We start from the raw sequence: 18,110 nt of genomic DNA on the forward strand, positions 1-18,110 counted from the left end.
CAGGCTCTCCCCGAACTGGGTTTTCAGGGCAGCTTTCCATATCTCTGCAAGATTTCTTCATCCCTCAACACGTCTGACTTTATGATGTCCAACGATGCATTTGGGTTTCTTCCGTCCTCTTGTGTGCCCGTGAGTAACCTTCCACGTGGATGAAGGAGATTGTGTACAGGACAATTGATTGCGGCATTGCCATTTGGCTTCACTGTCACTCAGTTGAACACGGTCCTTATCTAAGAAGGACTTCCAAGAAATGGGTAGGAGTTTTGGCTGTGAGAGGAGCAGAAAGCACATTTTCTACAGCAAATTGCTAGCTGATGCACTTTCCTCCCTGCCAAAATAGTGATTGCCATTCATCTTCCTGGGAAGAATGTAAAGACCCATTCAGAGATGCCAGGTTCAGCTGGCCTGTGGCTTTGTGTGCCTCATTTCACATGTCCAATTTCAAGGGCCACTAGAAGAGGCTCATGTTTGCCTTGCTACCCACAAGTGCTGTAGGTATTTCCAGGAGAAGAGGGAAAACATCGCTGTCCTGTGGTGTGGTAGAAATGCCACCACAACTGTGATTGTGTGAGCAAAGCCAGCCAGTGCTTTTTGGGGCAGCAGCAGCAGCGGAGAGTGTGGCAGAGCGGTTTTGATACTCTTTTTAGAGTCCTGCAAACATTGTTCCCGAAACAACCCACAGCTTTGCAAATGTGCCCGAGGAAAATGCAAAGAGAACTGGGGTGTGAAAATCAAAGACTGTTTATCTGTAGAAGAAAAGGAACAAGAATGAACTACACCACATATTTACACTGTAAGAATATTGGTAACAACAACAACAACAACAACAACAACAACAAACTATAGAACCTATTTACCTGAGAACAGCTCTAACAAAACTCTATGAAACGTATTTACAGACAACTTAAACAAACTCTAAAACCTCTATCCTGAACACAACAACTGTAAAACGCATGTACAGCAGGGTGGCATCTGTGTCTGTGATGTCCCTAAGTCCTGGAAGAAAAACAAGTAGCACGGTCAGTGCAGTCAGGCACGGAAGGGTGTTCCATGTGCTGCCGGGCTGGGACACTGGCCCAGTGGGACTCTGCTGCCAGAAGGGAGCCTGGCTGGGGGCTGTGGCCCAGGCACTGGAACAGGGCTTGTGTGGCCCACAGCAAGCCCAGGCCAGGCCAGGGATGGCCAGCAGAATCCAGTGCATGGGCTAGCGTGTCCCTGAGCAGGAAGTGCCCAGCCCGGCCCCAGGCTGGCAGCAGGGGCCCCACTCTGCCTGTGGGGAGCACCTGCCTGTTCTGCTGCTGGCATCGGTCTTCATCCCAAGACCATGTCTTCCTCCTTGTCTTTAAGATCAATATCCATCTCTTCAATATAATCTTTCGTTTCCACCTCCATCTCTTCCTCTGTCTCGTACATATCCACATCCATCTCTTCCTCTCCACTATCCTCTCCGTCCACTTCCATGGCTTCTTCTCTATCAGTCTGTGTATCGACGTCCGTCTCCTCCTCTCCGTCTGTGCCAGCCTGCAGAGGTAGCAAAATTTCCCAGCCTGTCCCACAGAGCTCCAGCCCAGCCAGGCAGCTGCGAGGTGTCCGCCTCCGTGGAATAGCACCATACCTCTTTTGGAACAAATGCAGACATCCTGCAGGGATGGAGAGCAAAATCCAAGCGATGGGGAGCTTTGGGGACTGCTGGGGGAATCAGGGAGCAGGTGGCAACAAGGTGACAGGGGTAGGCTTGGAGCAGGGTGAATGAAGAGCGTGCTGGCACAAGGAGCCAAGGGTTGTGTTGTGGCCGTTGCTGGATGCTGGAAGTTCTAGCTGGAGCGTGCACTGTGACATCACCGCCAGGAGTTGAGGCCCAGGCTGAAGTGGACAACGGAGACCGTAGAATGAATGATGGAATCCCTGGGTGCTTGGGCTTGGAAGGGACCCTAAAGACCATCTTGTTCCAAGCGGAGCAATCTTCGCCCAGAATAGGTTGCTCAGAGCCCCGCTCCCAGCTGGCCTTGGATGTTGCCAAGGATGGAGCATCCCCAGCCTCTGTGCACAGCCTGGGTCAGTGGCCCAGCAGCCGGAGTGGAAAAGAGCAGCTTCATTAGATCCAACTTCAAGCTCACTCCTGGAATTGAAAGGCTTCTCCTGTCTGTGCCCATCTTTCCTAGAGCTGCAGGGAGGCCTCGCCAGCCCCCTTCTCTTTCCAGGCTGAGCATCCCCAGCCCCACACGGACAGCAGTCCGATGCGTGGCAGTCAAGGCTAAAGGGTAGCAAATGGCTACATCAGGAAGTGAGAGATGGAAGCTTTTGGAGATGGAAGCTTTACCTCTAAATGTAGAAAAGAAAGAAAAGTGGAGGGGGAAATGGTGGGACTCTGGCTCTGTTCTAACTGGCGAGGATTTTCTTCTCTTCTTTTCTGTCGTGCTAACCCAAGTTTTGTTGTTTGAAAGGAGGTTTAGCAAAATATCCATCGTCTTCTCCACTGCTGAAACACTGAACAACATCTGGGCAGGCTGAGGATGCAGAGCAAAACCTGCAAATATCTACTGCTGATCGTGATCCTGGGGAATGCAGCTAAAGCCAGCCAAAAGCAATTTCTGGAAAGTCAAGCCTGCTTTACGTTTTCTGGAGTTTGGTTGTGCCAACTTCACCAGTCATTTCTAAAAAAGGAAAAGAAACTCCAAGCAAAAGAGAGAAAAACACAAAGAAACCAACCCAAAGAAACCAATCAAACAAACAGATAAAACACCCCCAATCAAACCAAAGGCAATGAGAAGTTAGGACTAGTTGTAAGGATATCACAGCAGGCGAATGGCTGCTTCCTACTTGGATCACCATCCAAAGCCACCTAGAACAACTTCTCCAAAACATATCCAACAGCAGAAATGGAAAAAGTGATCCATGGCAGCTCTGCATTGTGGTGAAGGATGAGCATGCAGTGGTCCAGATGCAGCACTGCCCACCCTCCAGGCTGCTGTTTGCTCTGCTGAAAGACTCTTGCAGGACTGTGGCCCCTCTCCATGCAATGGAAATCATTGCCACAGCTCTCAGTTGAGGCACTGGCATTTCCAGAGCCAGATTCAGGCACAATCCTACTGCCTGCTGAGCATCTGGGAAAGGCGCTGAGCATCTTCAGGCCTAGAAGCACAAAAGAGCTCAGGCTCTCCCCGAACTGGGTTTTCAGGGCAGCTTTCCATATCTCTGCAAGATTTCTTCATCCCTCAACACGTCTGACTTTATGATGTCCAACGATGCATTTGGGTTTCTTCCGTCCTCTTGTGTGCCCGTGAGTAACCTTCCACGTGGATGAAGGAGATTGTGTACAGGACAATTGATTGCGGCATTGCCATTTGGCTTCACTGTCACTCAGTTGAACACGGTCCTTATCTAAGAAGGACTTCCAAGAAATGGGTAGGAGTTTTGGCTGTGAGAGGAGCAGAAAGCACATTTTCTACAGCAAATTGCTAGCTGATGCACTTTCCTCCCTGCCAAAATAGTGATTGCCATTCATCTTCCTGGGAAGAATGTAAAGACCCATTCAGAGATGCCAGGTTCAGCTGGCCTGTGGCTTTGTGTGCCTCATTTCACATGTCCAATTTCAAGGGCCACTAAAAGAGGCTCATGTTTGCCTTGCTACCCACAAGTGCTGTAGGTATTTCCAGGAGAAGAGGGAAAACATCGCTGTCCTGTGGTGTGGTAGAAATGCCACCACAACTGTGATTGTGTGAGCAAAGCCAGCCAGTGCTTTTTGGGGCAGCAGCAGCAGCGGAGAGTGTGGCAGAGCGGTTGTGATACTCTTTTTAGAGTCCTGCAAACATTGTTCCCGAAACAACCCACAGCTTTGCAAATGTGCCCGAGGAAAATGCAAAGAGAACTGGGGTGTGAAAATCAAGGACTGTTTATCTGTAGAAGAAAAGGAACAAGAATGAACTACACCACATATTTACACTGTAAGAATATTGGTAACAACAACAACAACAACAACAACAAACTATAGAACCTATTTACCTGAGAACAGCTCTAACAAGACTCTATGAAACGTATTTACAGACAACTTAAACAAACTCTAAAACCTCTATCCTGAACACAACAACTGTAAAACGCATGTACAGCAGGGTGGCATCTGTGTCTGTGATGTCCCTAAGTCCTGCAAGAAAAACAAGTAGCACGGTCAGTGCAGTCAGGCACGGAAGGGTGTTCCATGTGCTGCCGGGCTGGGACACTGGCCCAGTGGGACTCTGCTGCCAGAAGGGAGCCTGGCTGGGGGCTGTGGCCCAGGCACTGGAACAGGGCTTGTGTGGCCCACAGCAAGCCCAGGCCAGGCCAGGGATGGCCAGCAGAATCCAGTGCATGGGCTAGCGTGTCCCTGAGCAGGAAGTGCCCAGCCCGGCCCCAGGCTGGCAGCAGGGGCCCCACTCTGCCTGTGGGGAGCACCTGCCTGTTCTGCTGCTGGCATCGGTCTTCATCCCAAGACCATGTCTTCCTCCTTGTCTTTTAGATCAATATCCATCTCTTCAATAGAATCTTTCGTTTCCACCTCCATCTCTTCCTCTGTCTCGTACATATCCACATCCATCTCTTCCTCTCCACTATCCTCTCCGTCCACTTCCATGGCTTCTTCTCTATCAGTCTGTGTATCGACGTCCGTCTCCTCCTCTCCGTCTGTGCCAGCCTGCAGAGGTAGCAAAATTTCCCAGCCTGTCCCACAGAGCTCCAGCCCAGCCGGGCAGCTGCGAGGTGTCCGCCTCCGTGGAATAGCACCATACCTCTTTTGGAACAAATGCAGACATCCTGCAGGGATGGAGAGCAAAATCCAAGCGATGGGGAGCTTTGGGGACTGCTGGGGGAATCAGGGAGCAGGTGGCAACAAGGTGACAGGGGTAGGCTTGGAGCAGGGTGAATGAAGAGCGTGCTGGCACAAGAAGCCAAGGGTTGTGTTGTGGCCGTTGCTGGATGGTGGAAGTTCTAGCTGGAGCGTGCACTGTGACATCACCGCCAGGAGTTGAGGCCCAGGCTGAAGTGGACAACGGAGACCGTAGAATGAATGATGGAATCCCTGGGTGCTTGGGCTTGGAAGGGACCCTAAAGACCATCTTGTTCCAAGCGGAGCAATCTTCGCCCAGAATAGGTTGCTCAGAGCCCCGCTCCCAGCTGGCCTTGGATGTTGCCAAGGATGGAGCATCCCCAGCCTCTGTGCACAGCCTGGGCCAGTGGCCCAGCAGCCGGAGTGGAAAAGAGCAGCTTCATTAGATCCAACTTCAAGCTCACTCCTGCAGTTGAAAGGCTTCTCCTCTCTGTGCCCATCTTTCCTAGAGCTGCAGGGAGGCCTCGCCAGCCCCCTTCTCTTTCCAGGCTGAGCATCCCCAGCCCCACACGGACAGCAGTCCGATGCGTGGCAGTCAAGGCTAAAGGGTAGCAAATGGCTACATCAGGAAGTGAGAGATGGAAGCTTTTGGAGATGGAAGCTTTACCTCTAAATGTAGAAAAGAAAGAAAAGTGGAGGGGGAAATGGTGGGACTCTGGCTCTGTTCTAACTGGCGAAGATTTTCTTCTCTTCTTTTCTGTCGTGCTAACCCAAGTTTTGTTGTTTGAAAGGAGGTTTAGCAAAATATCCATCGTCTTCTCCACTGCTGAAACACTGAACAACATCTGGGCAGGCTGAGGATGCAGAGCAAAACCTGCAAATATCTACTGCTGATCGTGATCCTGGGGAATGCAGCTAAAGCCAGCCAAAAGCAATTTCTGGAAAGTCAAGCCTGCTTTACGTTTTCTGGAGTTTAGTTGTGCCAACTTCACCAGTCATTTCTAAAAAAGGAAAAGAAACTCCAAGCAAAAGAGAGAAAAACACAAAGAAACCAACCCAAAGAAACCAATCAAACAAACAGATAAAACACCCCCAATCAAACCAAAGGCAATGAGAAGTTAGGACTAGTTGTAAGGATATCACAGCAGGCGAATGGCTGCTTCCTACTTGGATCACCATCCAAAGCCACCTAGAACAACTTCTCCAAAACATATCCAACAGCAGAAATGGAAAAAGTGATCCATGGCAGCTCTGCATTGTGGTGAAGGATGAGCATGCAGTGGTCCAGATGCAGCACTGCCCACCCTCCAGGCTGCTGTTTGCTCTGCTGAAAGACTCTTGCAGGACTGTGGCCCCTCTCCATGCAATGGAAATCATTGCCACAGCTCTCAGTTGAGGCACTGGCATTTCCAGAGCCAGATTCAGGCACAATCCTACTGCCTGCTGAGCATCTGGGAAAGGCGCTGAGCATCTTCAGGCCTAGAAGCACAAAAGAGCTCAGGCTCTCCCCGAACTGGGTTTTCAGGGCAGCTTTCCATATCTCTGCAAGATTTCTTCATCCCTCAACACGTCTGACTTTATGATGTCCAACGATGCATTTGGGTTTCTTCCGTCCTCTTGTGTGCCCGTGAGTAACCTTCCACGTGGATGAAGGAGATTGTGTACAGGACAATTGATTGCGGCATTGCCATTTGGCTTCACTGTCACTCAGTTGAACACGGTCCTTATCTAAGAAGGACTTCCAAGAAATGGGTAGGAGTTTTGGCTGTGAGAGGAGCAGAAAGCACATTTTCTACAGCAAATTGCTAGCTGATGCACTTTCCTCCCTGCCAAAATAGTGATTGCCATTCATCTTCCTGGGAAGAATGTAAAGACCCATTCAGAGATGCCAGGTTCAGCTGGCCTGTGGCTTTGTGTGCCTCATTTCACATGTCCAATTTCAAGGGCCACTAAAAGAGGCTCATGTTTGCCTTGCTACCCACAAGTGCTGTAGGTATTTCCAGGAGAAGAGGGAAAACATCGCTGTCCTGTGGTGTGGTAGAAATGCCACCACAACTGTGATTGTGTGAGCAAAGCCAGCCAGTGCTTTTTGGGGCAGCAGCAGCAGCGGAGAGTGTGGCAGAGCGGTTGTGATACTCTTTTTAGAGTCCTGCAAACATTGTTCCCGAAACAACCCACAGCTTTGCAAATGTGCCCGAGGAAAATGCAAAGAGAACTGGGGTGTGAAAATCAAAGACTGTTTATCTGTAGAAGAAAAGGAACAAGAATGAACTACACCACATATTTACACTGTAAGAATATTGGTAACAACAACAACAACAACAACAACAAACTATAGAACCTATTTACCTGAGAACAGCTCTAACAAAACTCTATGAAACGTATTTACAGACAACTTAAACAAACTCTAAAACCTCTATCCTGAACACAACAACTGTAAAACGCATGTACAGCAGGGTGGCATCTGTGTCTGTGATGTCCCTAAGTCCTGGAAGAAAAACAAGTAGCACGGTCAGTGCAGTCAGGCACGGAAGGGTGTTCCATGTGCTGCCGGGCTGGGACACTGGCCCAGTGGGACTCTGCTGCCAGAAGGGAGCCTGGCTGGGGGCTGTGGCCCAGGCACTGGAACAGGGCTTGTGTGGCCCACAGCAAGCCCAGGCCAGGCCAGGGATGGCCAGCAGAATCCAGTGCATGGGCTAGCGTGTCCCTGAGCAGGAAGTGCCCAGCCCGGCCCCAGGCTGGCAGCAGGGGCTCCACTCTGCCTGTGGGGAGCACCTGCCTGTTCTGCTGCTGGCATCGGTCTTCATCCCAAGACCATGTCTTCCTCCTTGTCTTTTAGATCAATATCCATCTCTTCAATATAATCTTTCGTTTCCACCTCCATCTCTTCCTCTGTCTCGTACATATCCACATCCATCTCTTGCTCTCCACTATCCTCTCCGTCCACTTCCATGGCTTCTTCTCTATCAGTCTGTGTATCGACGTCCGTCTCCTCCTCTCCGTCTGTGCCAGCCTGCAGAGGTAGCAAAATTTCCCAGCCTGTCCCACAGAGCTCCAGCCCAGCCGGGCAGCTGCGAGGTGTCCGCCTCCGTGGAATAGCACCATACCTCTTTTGGAACAAATGCAGACATCCTGCAGGGATGGAGAGCAAAATCCAAGCGATGGGGAGCTTTGGGGACTGCTGGGGGAATCAGGGAGCAGGTGGCAACAAGGTGACAGGGGTAGTCTTGGAGCAGGGTGAATGAAGAGCGTGCTGGCACAAGGAGCCAAGGGTTGTGTTGTGGCCGTTGCTGGATGCTGGAAGTTCTAGCTGGAGCGTGCACTGTGACATCACCGCCAGGAGTTGAGGCCCAGGCTGAAGTGGACAACGGAGACCGTAGAATGAATGATGGAATCCCTGGGTGCTTGGGCTTGGAAGGGACCCTAAAGACCATCTTGTTCCAAGCGGAGCAATCTTCGCCCAGAATAGGTTGCTCAGAGCCCCGCTCCCAGCTGGCCTTGGATGTTGCCAAGGATGGAGCATCCCCAGCCTCTGTGCACAGCCTGGGCCAGTGGCCCAGCAGCCGGAGTGGAAAAGAGCAGCTTCATTAGATCCAACTTCAAGCTCACTCCTGCAGTTGAAAGGCTTCTCCTCTCTGTGCCCATCTTTCCTAGAGCTGCAGGGAGGCCTCGCCAGCCCCCTTCTCTTTCCAGGCTGAGCATCCCCAGCCCCACACGGACAGCAGTCCGATGCGTGGCAGTCAAGGCTAAAGGGTAGCAAATGGCTACATCAGGAAGTGAGAGATGGAAGCTTTTGGAGATGGAAGCTTTACCTCTAAATGTAGAAAAGAAAGAAAAGTGGAGGGGGAAATGGTGGGACTCTGGCTCTGTTCTAACTGGCGAGGATTTTCTTCTCTTCTTTTCTGTCGTGCTAACCCAAGTTTTGTTGTTTGAAAGGAGGTTTAGCAAAATATCCATCGTCTTCTCCACTGCTGAAACACTGAACAACATCTGGGCAGGCTGAGGATGCAGAGCAAAACCTGCAAATATCTACTGCTGATCGTGATCCTGGGGAATGCAGCTAAAGCCAGCCAAAAGCAATTTCTGGAAAGTCAAGCCTGCTTTACGTTTTCTGGAGTTTGGTTGTGCCAACTTCACCAGTCATTTCTAAAAAAGGAAAAGAAACTCCAAGCAAAAGAGAGAAAAACACAAAGAAACCAACCCAAAGAAACCAATCAAACAAACAGATAAAACACCCCCAATCAAACCAAAGGCAATGAGAAGTTAGGACTAGTTGTAAGGATATCACAGCAGGCGAATGGCTGCTTCCTACTTGGATCACCATCCAAAGCCACCTAGAACAACTTCTCCAAAACATATCCAACAGCAGAAATGGAAAAAGTGATCCATGGCAGCTCTGCATTGTGGTGAAGGATGAGCATGCAGTGGTCCAGATGGAGCACTGCCCACCCTCCAGGCTGCTGTTTGCTCTGCTGAAAGACTCTTGCAGGACTGTGGCCCCTCTCCATGCAATGGAAATCATTGCCACAGCTCTCAGTTGAGGCACTGGCATTTCCAGAGCCAGATTCAGGCACAATCCTACTGCCTGCTGAGCATCTGGGAAAGGCGCTGAGCATCTTCAGGCCTAGAAGCACAAAAGAGCTCAGGCTCTCCCCGAACTGGGTTTTCAGGGCAGCTTTCCATATCTCTGCAAGATTTCTTCATCCCTCAACACGTCTGACTTTATGATGTCCAACGATGCATTTGGGTTTCTTCCGTCCTCTTGTGTGCCCGTGAGTAACCTTCCACGTGGATGAAGGAGATTGTGTACAGGACAATTGATTGCGGCATTGCCATTTGGCTTCACTGTCACTCAGTTGAACACGGTCCTTATCTAAGAAGGACTTCCAAGAAATGGGTAGGAGTTTTGGCTGTGAGAGGAGCAGAAAGCACATTTTCTACAGCAAATTGCTAGCTGATGCACTTTCCTCCCTGCCAAAATAGTGATTGCCATTCATCTTCCTGGGAAGAATGTAAAGACCCATTCAGAGATGCCAGGTTCAGCTGGCCTGTGGCTTTGTGTGCCTCATTTCACATGTCCAATTTCAAGGGCCACTAAAAGAGGCTCATGTTTGCCTTGCTACCCACAAGTGCTGTAGGTATTTCCAGGAGAAGAGGGAAAACATCGCTGTCCTGTGGTGTGGTAGAAATGCCACCACAACTGTGATTGTGTGAGCAAAGCCAGCCAGTGCTTTTTGGGGCAGCAGCAGCAGCGGAGAGTGTGGCAGAGCGGTTTTGATACTCTTTTTAGAGTCCTGCAAACATTGTTCCCGAAAGAACCCACAGCTTTGCAAATGTGCCCGAGGAAAATGCAAAGAGAACTGGGGTGTGAAAATCAAAGACTGTTTATCTGTAGAAGAAAAGGAACAAGAATGAACTACACCACATATTTACACTGTAAGAATATTGGTAACAACAACAACAACAACAACAACAACAACAAACTATAGAACCTATTTACCTGAGAACAGCTCTAACAAAACTCTATGAAACGTATTTACAGACAACTTAAACAAACTCTAAAACCTCTATCCTGAACACAACAACTGTAAAACGCATGTACAGCAGGGTGGCATCTGTGTCTGTGATGTCCCTAAGTCCTGGAAGAAAAACAAGTAGCACGGTCAGTGCAGTCAGGCACGGAAGGGTGTTCCATGTGCTGCCGGGCTGGGACACTGGCCCAGTGGGACTCTGCTGCCAGAAGGGAGCCTGGCTGGGGGCTGTGGCCCAGGCACTGGAACAGGGCTTGTGTGGCCCACAGCAAGCCCAGGCCAGGCCAGGGATGGCCAGCAGAATCCAGTGCATGGGCTAGCGTGTCCCTGAGCAGGAAGTGCCCAGCCCGGCCCCAGGCTGGCAGCAGGGGCCCCACTCTGCCTGTGGGGAGCACCTGCCTGTTCTGCTGCTGGCATCGGTCTTCATCCCAAGACCATGTCTTCCTCCTTGTCTTTAAGATCAATATCCATCTCTTCAATATAATCTTTCGTTTCCACCTCCATCTCTTCCTCTGTCTCGTACATATCCACATCCATCTCTTCCTCTCCACTATCCTCTCCGTCCACTTCCATGGCTTCTTCTCTATCAGTCTGTGTATCGACGTCCGTCTCCTCCTCTCCGTCTGTGCCAGCCTGCAGAGGTAGCAAAATTTCCCAGCCTGTCCCACAGAGCTCCAGCCCAGCCAGGCAGCTGCGAGGTGTCCGCCTCCGTGGAATAGCACCATACCTCTTTTGGAACAAATGCAGACATCCTGCAGGGATGGAGAGCAAAATCCAAGCGATGGGGAGCTTTGGGGACTGCTGGGGGAATCAGGGAGCAGGTGGCAACAAGGTGACAGGGGTAGGCTTGGAGCAGGGTGAATGAAGAGCGTGCTGGCACAAGGAGCCAAGGGTTGTGTTGTGGCCGTTGCTGGATGCTGGAAGTTCTAGCTGGAGCGTGCACTGTGACATCACCGCCAGGAGTTGAGGCCCAGGCTGAAGTGGACAACGGAGACCGTAGAATGAATGATGGAATCCCTGGGTGCTTGGGCTTGGAAGGGACCCTAAAGACCATCTTGTTCCAAGCGGAGCAATCTTCGCCCAGAATAGGTTGCTCAGAGCCCCGCTCCCAGCTGGCCTTGGATGTTGCCAAGGATGGAGCATCCCCAGCCTCTGTGCACAGCCTGGGTCAGTGGCCCAGCAGCCGGAGTGGAAAAGAGCAGCTTCATTAGATCCAACTTCAAGCTCACTCCTGGAATTGAAAGGCTTCTCCTGTCTGTGCCCATCTTTCCTAGAGCTGCAGGGAGGCCTCGCCAGCCCCCTTCTCTTTCCAGGCTGAGCATCCCCAGCCCCACACGGACAGCAGTCCGATGCGTGGCAGTCAAGGCTAAAGGGTAGCAAATGGCTACATCAGGAAGTGAGAGATGGAAGCTTTTGGAGATGGAAGCTTTACCTCTAAATGTAGAAAAGAAAGAAAAGTGGAGGGGGAAATGGTGGGACTCTGGCTCTGTTCTAACTGGCGAGGATTTTCTTCTCTTCTTTTCTGTCGTGCTAACCCAAGTTTTGTTGTTTGAAAGGAGGTTTAGCAAAATATCCATCGTCTTCTCCACTGCTGAAACACTGAACAACATCTGGGCAGGCTGAGGATGCAGAGCAAAACCTGCAAATATCTACTGCTGATCGTGATCCTGGGGAATGCAGCTAAAGCCAGCCAAAAGCAATTTCTGGAAAGTCAAGCCTGCTTTACGTTTTCTGGAGTTTGGTTGTGCCAACTTCACCAGTCATTTCTAAAAAAGGAAAAGAAACTCCAAGCAAAAGAGAGAAAAACACAAAGAAACCAACCCAAAGAAACCAATCAAACAAACAGATAAAACACCCCCAATCAAACCAAAGGCAATGAGAAGTTAGGACTAGTTGTAAGGATATCACAGCAGGCGAATGGCTGCTTCCTACTTGGATCACCATCCAAAGCCACCTAGAACAACTTCTCCAAAACATATCCAACAGCAGAAATGGAAAAAGTGATCCATGGCAGCTCTGCATTGTGGTGAAGGATGAGCATGCAGTGGTCCAGATGGAGCACTGCCCACCCTCCAGGCTGCTGTTTGCTCTGCTGAAAGACTCTTGCAGGACTGTGGCCCCTCTCCATGCAATGGAAATCATTGCCACAGCTCTCAGTTGAGGCACTGGCATTTCCAGAGCCAGATTCAGGCACAATCCTACTGCCTGCTGAGCATCTGGGAAAGGCGCTGAGCATCTTCAGGCCTAGAAGCACAAAAGAGCTCAGGCTCTCCCCGAACTGGGTTTTCAGGGCAGCTTTCCATATCTCTGCAAGATTTCTTCATCCCTCAACACGTCTGACTTTATGATGTCCAACGATGCATTTGGGTTTCTTCCGTCCTCTTGTGTGCCCGTGAGTAACCTTCCACGTGGATGAAGGAGATTGTGTACAGGACAATTGATTGCGGCATTGCCATTTGGCTTCACTGTCACTCAGTTGAACACGGTCCTTATCTAAGAAGGACTTCCAAGAAATGGGTAGGAGTTTTGGCTGTGAGAGGAGCAGAAAGCACATTTTCTACAGCAAATTGCTAGCTGATGCACTTTCCTCCCTGCCAAAATAGTGATTGCCATTCATCTTCCTGGGAAGAATGTAAAGACCCATTCAGAGATGCCAGGTTCAGCTGGCCTGTGGCTTTGTGTGCCTCATTTCACATGTCCAATTTCAAGGGCCACTAAAAGAGGCTCATGTTTGCCTTGCTACCCACAAGTGCTGTAGGTATTTCCAGGAGAAGAGGGAAAACATCGCTGTCCTGTGGTGTGGTAGAAATGCCACCACAACTGTGATTGTGTGAGCAAAGCCAGCCAGTGCTTTTTGGGGCAGCAGCAGCAGCGGAGAGTGTGGCAGAGCGGTTTTGATACTCTTTTTAGAGTCCTGCAAACATTGTTCCCGAAAGAACCCACAGCTTTGCAAATGTGCCCGAGGAAAATGCAAAGAGAACTGGGGTGTGAAAATCAAAGACTGTTTATCTGTAGAAGAAAAGGAACAAGAATGAACTACACCACATATTTACACTGTAAGAATATTGGTAACAACAACAACAACAACAACAACAACAACAACAACAAACTATAGAACCTATTTACCTGAGAACAGCTCTAACAAAACTCTATGAAACGTATTTACAGACAACTTAAACAAACTCTAAAACCTCTATCCTGAACACAACAACTGTAAAACGCATGTACAGCAGGGTGGCATCTGTGTCTGTGATGTCCCTAAGTCCTGGAAGAAAAACAAGTAGCACGGTCAGTGCAGTCAGGCACGGAAGGGTGTTCCATGTGCTGCCGGGCTGGGACACTGGCCCAGTGGGACTCTGCTGCCAGAAGGGAGCCTGGCTGGGGGCTGTGGCCCAGGCACTGGAACAGGGCTTGTGTGGCCCACAGCAAGGCCAGGCCAGGCCAGGGATGGCCAGCAGAATCCAGTGCATGGGCTAGCGTGTCCCTGAGCAGGAAGTGCCCAGCCCGGCCCCAGGCTGGCAGCAGGGGCCCCACTCTGCCTGTGGGGAGCACCTGCCTGTTCTGCTGCTGGCATCGGTCTTCATCCCAAGACCATGTCTTCCTCCTTGTCTTTAAGATCAATATCCATCTCTTCAATATAATCTTTCGTTTCCACCTCCATCTCTTCCTCTGTCTCGTACATATCCACATCCATCTCTTCCTCTCCACTATCCTCTCCGTCCACTTCCATGGCTTCTTCTCTATCAGTCTGTGTATCGACGTCCGTCTCCTCCTCTCCGTCTGTGCCAGCCTGCAGAGGTAGCAAAATTTCCCAGCCTGTCCCACAGAGCTCCAGCCCAGCCAGGCAGCTGCGAGGTGTCCGCCTCCGTGGAATAGCACCATACCTCTTTTGGAACAAATGCAGACATCCTGCAGGGATGGAGAGCAAAATCCAAGCGATGGGGAGCTTTGGGGACTGCTGGGGGAATCAGGGAGCAGGTGGCAACAAGGTGACAGGGGTAGGCTTGGAGCAGGGTGAATGAAGAGCGTGCTGGCACAAGGAGCCAAGGGTTGTGTTGTGGCCGTTGCTGGATGCTGGAAGTTCTAGCTGGAGCGTGCACTGTGACATCACCGCCAGGAGTTGAGGCCCAGGCTGAAGTGGACAACGGAGACCGTAGAATGAATGATGGAATCCCTGGGTGCTTGGGCTTGGAAGGGACCCTAAAGACCATCTTGTTCCAAGCGGAGCAATCTTCGCCCAGAATAGGTTGCTCAGAGCCCCGCTCCCAGCTGGCCTTGGATGTTGCCAAGGATGGAGCATCCCCAGCCTCTGTGCACAGCCTGGGCCAGTGGCCCAGCAGCCGGAGTGGAAAAGAGCAGCTTCATTAGATCCAACTTCAAGCTCACTCCTGGAATTGAAAGGCTTCTCCTCTCTGTGCCCATCTTTCCTAGAGCTGCAGGGAGGCCTCGCCAGCCCCCTTCTCTTTCCAGGCTGAGCATCCCCAGCCCCACACGGACAGCAGTCCGATGCGTGGCAGTCAAGGCTAAAGGGTAGCAAATGGCTACATCAGGAAGTGAGAGATGGAAGCTTTTGGAGATGGAAGCTTTACCTCTAAATGTAGAAAAGAAAGAAAAGTGGAGGGGGAAATGGTGGGACTCTGGCTCTGTTCTAACTGGCGAAGATTTTCTTTTCTTCTTTTCTGTCGTGCTAACCCAAGTTTTGTTGTTTGAAAAGAGGTTTAGCAAAATATCCATCGTCTTCTCCACTGCTGAAACACTGAACAACATCTGGGCAGGCTGAGGATGCAGAGCAAAACCTGCAAATATCTACTGCTGATCGTGATCCTGGGGAATGCAGCTAAAGCCAGCCAAAAGCAATTTCTGGAAAGTCAAGCCTGCTTTACGTTTTCTGGAGTTTGGTTGTGCCAACTTCACCAGTCATTTCTAAAAAAGGAAAAGAAACTCCAAGCAAAAGAGAGAAAAACACAAAGAAACCAACCCAAAGAAACCAATCAAACAAACAGATAAAACACCCCCAATCAAACCAAAGGCAATGAGAAGTTAGGACTAGTTGTAAGGATATCACAGCAGGCGAATGGCTGCTTCCTACTTGGATCACCATCCAAAGCCACCTAGAACAACTTCTCCAAAACATATCCAACAGCAGAAATGGAAAAAGTGATCCATGGCAGCTCTGCATTGTGGTGAAGGATGAGCATGCAGTGGTCCAGATGCAGCACTGCCCACCCTCCAGGCTGCTGTTTGCTCTGCTGAAAGACTCTTGCAGGACTGTGGCCCCTCTCCATGCAATGGAAATCCTTGCCACAGCTCTCAGTTGAGGCACTGGCATTTCCAGAGCCAGATTCAGGCACAATCCTACTGCCTGCTGAGCATCTGGGAAAGGCGCTGAGCATCTTCAGGCCTAGAAGCACAAAAGAGCTCAGGCTCTCCCCGAACTGGGTTTTCAGGGCAGCTTTCCATATCTCTGCAAGATTTCTTCATCCCTCAACACGTCTGACTTTATGATGTCCAACGATGCATTTGGGTTTCTTCCGTCCTCTTGTGTGCCCGTGAGTAACCTTCCACGTGGATGAAGGAGATTGTGTACAGGACAATTGATTGCGGCATTGCCATTTGGCTTCACTGTCACTCAGTTGAACACGGTCCTTATCTAAGAAGGACTTCCAAGAAATGGGTAGGAGTTTTGGCTGTGAGAGGAGCAGAAAGCACATTTTCTACAGCAAATTGCTAGCTGATGCACTTTCCTCCCTGCCAAAATAGTGATTGCCATTCATCTTCCTGGGAAGAATGTAAAGACCCATTCAGAGATGCCAGGTTCAGCTGGCCTGTGGCTTTGTGTGCCTCATTTCACATGTCCAATTTCAAGGGCCACTAGAAGAGGCTCATGTTTGCCTTGCTACCCACAAGTGCTGTAGGTATTTCCAGGAGAAGAGGGAAAACATCGCTGTCCTGTGGTGTGGTAGAAATGCCACCACAACTGTGATTGTGTGAGCAAAGCCAGCCAGTGCTTTTTGGGGCAGCAGCAGCAGCGGAGAGTGTGGCAGAGCGGTTTTGATACTCTTTTTAGAGTCCTGCAAACATTGTTCCCGAAAGAACCCACAGCTTTGCAAATGTGCCCGAGGAAAATGCAAAGAGAACTGGGGTGTGAAAATCAAAGACTGTTTATCTGTAGAAGAAAAGGAACAAGAATGAACTACACCACATATTTACACTGTAAGAATATTGGTAACAACAACAACAACAACAACAACAACAACAAACTATAGAACCTATTTACCTGAGAACAGCTCTAACAAAACTCTATGAAACGTATTTACAGACAACTTAAACAAACTCTAAAACCTCTATCCTGAACACAACAACTGTAAAACGCATGTACAGCAGGGTGGCATCTGTGTCTGTGATGTCCCTAAGTCCTGGAAGAAAAACAAGTAGCACGGTCAGTGCAGTCAGGCACGGAAGGGTGTTCCATGTGCTGCCGGGCTGGGACACTGGCCCAGTGGGACTCTGCTGCCAGAAGGGAGCCTGGCTGGGGGCTGTGGCCCAGGCACTGGAACAGGGCTTGTGTGGCCCACAGCAAGCCCAGGCCAGGCCAGGGATGGCCAGCAGAATCCAGTGCATGGGCTAGCGTGTCCCTGAGCAGGAAGTGCCCAGCCCGGCCCCAGGCTGGCAGCAGGGGCCCCACTCTGCCTGTGGGGAGCACCTGCCTGTTCTGCTGCTGGCATCGGTCTTCATCCCAAGACCATGTCTTCCTCCTTGTCTTTAAGATCAATATCCATCTCTTCAATATAATCTTTCGTTTCCACCTCCATCTCTTCCTCTGTCTCGTACATATCCACATCCATCTCTTCCTCTCCACTATCCTCTCCGTCCACTTCCATGGCTTCTTCTCTATCAGTCTGTGTATCGACGTCCGTCTCCTCCTCTCCGTCTGTGCCAGCCTGCAGAGGTAGCAAAATTTCCCAGCCTGTCCCACAGAGCTCCAGCCCAGCCAGGCAGCTGCGAGGTGTCCGCCTCCGTGGAATAGCACCATACCTCTTTTGGAACAAATGCAGACATCCTGCAGGGATGGAGAGCAAAATCCAAGCGATGGGGAGCTTTGGGGACTGCTGGGGGAATCAGGGAGCAGGTGGCAACAAGGTGACAGGGGTAGGCTTGGAGCAGGGTGAATGAAGAGCGTGCTGGCACAAGGAGCCAAGGGTTGTGTTGTGGCCGTTGCTGGATGCTGGAAGTTCTAGCTGGAGCGTGCACTGTGACATCACCGCCAGGAGTTGAGGCCCAGGCTGAAGTGGACAACGGAGACCGTAGAATGAATGATGGAATCCCTGGGTGCTTGGGCTTGGAAGGGACCCTAAAGACCATCTTGTTCCAAGCGGAGCAATCTTCGCCCAGAATAGGTTGCTCAGAGCCCCGCTCCCAGCTGGCCTTGGATGTTGCCAAGGATGGAGCATCCCCAGCCTCTGTGCACAGCCTGGGTCAGTGGCCCAGCAGCCGGAGTGGAAAAGAGCAGCTTCATTAGATCCAACTTCAAGCTCACTCCTGGAATTGAAAGGCTTCTCCTCTCTGTGCCCATCTTTCCTAGAGCTGCAGGGAGGCCTCGCCAGCCCCCTTCTCTTTCCAGGCTGAGCATCCCCAGCCCCACACGGACAGCAGTCCGATGCGTGGCAGTCAAGGCTAAAGGGTAGCAAATGGCTACATCAGGAAGTGAGAGATGGAAGCTTTTGGAGATGGAAGCTTTACCTCTAAATGTAGAAAAGAAAGAAAAGTGGAGGGGGAAATGG

At 50.6% G+C, this 18,110-nt stretch overlaps 2 long non-coding RNA genes across 2 annotated transcripts; both read right to left on the reverse strand.

Moving 5' to 3' along the window:
• Nucleotides 1-3,876: 3,876 nt before the first annotated feature.
• Nucleotides 3,877-10,364, reverse strand: LOC147645984 (uncharacterized). Its single transcript, XR_015282029.1, has 5 exons — nucleotides 7,906-10,364; nucleotides 7,578-7,811; nucleotides 4,761-7,286; nucleotides 4,433-4,666; nucleotides 3,877-4,141 (listed from the first exon to the last, which is right to left on the reverse strand). It is a non-coding gene; the product is annotated as an uncharacterized LOC147645984 (long non-coding RNA).
• A 3,924-nt stretch (nucleotides 10,365-14,288) lies between these two features.
• LOC147645985 (uncharacterized) lies at nucleotides 14,289-17,740 on the reverse strand. Its single transcript, XR_015282031.1, has 3 exons — nucleotides 17,365-17,740; nucleotides 17,037-17,270; nucleotides 14,289-16,745 (listed from the first exon to the last, which is right to left on the reverse strand). It is a non-coding gene; the product is annotated as an uncharacterized LOC147645985 (long non-coding RNA).
• Nucleotides 17,741-18,110: the final 370 nt, after the last annotated feature.

Source organism: Cyanistes caeruleus, unplaced genomic scaffold (genome assembly GCF_971803275.1).
Source record: "Cyanistes caeruleus unplaced genomic scaffold, bCyaCae1.hap1.1 HAP1_SCAFFOLD_138, whole genome shotgun sequence".
NCBI classification, from domain to species: domain Eukaryota; kingdom Metazoa; phylum Chordata; class Aves; order Passeriformes; family Paridae; genus Cyanistes; species Cyanistes caeruleus.